Source organism: Meleagris gallopavo, unplaced genomic scaffold (assembly GCF_000146605.3).
Source record: "Meleagris gallopavo isolate NT-WF06-2002-E0010 breed Aviagen turkey brand Nicholas breeding stock unplaced genomic scaffold, Turkey_5.1 ChrUn_random_deg7180001362016, whole genome shotgun sequence".
In the NCBI taxonomy this organism is placed as follows: Eukaryota; Metazoa; Chordata; class Aves; order Galliformes; family Phasianidae; genus Meleagris; species Meleagris gallopavo.
In genome coordinates, this window is record NW_011277751.1 from 1 (window position 1) to 497 (window position 497).

At 64.0% G+C, this 497-nt stretch overlaps 1 long non-coding RNA gene across 1 annotated transcript; it reads left to right on the forward strand.

Moving 5' to 3' along the window:
* On the forward strand, nucleotides 1-463 carry LOC109365295. Its single transcript, XR_002110889.2, has 2 exons — nucleotides 1-37; nucleotides 259-463. It is a non-coding gene; the product is annotated as an uncharacterized LOC109365295 (long non-coding RNA).
* The last annotated feature ends 34 nt before the right edge of the window (nucleotides 464-497 follow it).

Here is a 497-nt window from a genome sequence, read left to right on the forward strand (position 1 = left end):
GGACGGCCTTCAAGAAGCTGCGGGTGGACGCGGCGCGGTGAGTGGCGCGGAGCGGTGCGCGGCTGTCGGTACCGCGGTCAGCAGAGACAGAGCGCTCTGACAGATCTCTGTCAGGTCCCGTTTCTCACCGCTGACTGCAGAGGAGCTCAGGGCCGCACACGGAGTCGTCGCAGCCCGGCACCGGAAGCCGCGGGGCCGAATCGGGATGCTGACACCGTGCGCTGCGGCACCGCTGTAACGCGGCACTCTCTCTTTCAGCAGATGGATCGCGGCTCAGCCTGTGGGCGACGGGACGGTTCTCACGGCGCCGAGGAGAAGAGCTGCAGATGGAGCCCAGCAACCGTCCGTCTGCTGCCAGGAAGCACGGAATGGGTAAAACACACCGTCAGCTGCACCCCACGTTTGTTCTGCTTTCGGTCACTTAAAACTTGCTCGCTGTTGCCAGTGAGAGTTCTCACGCAAGTGCTTCAGAGTACGTTTCCTCGCCCCTCCACCGC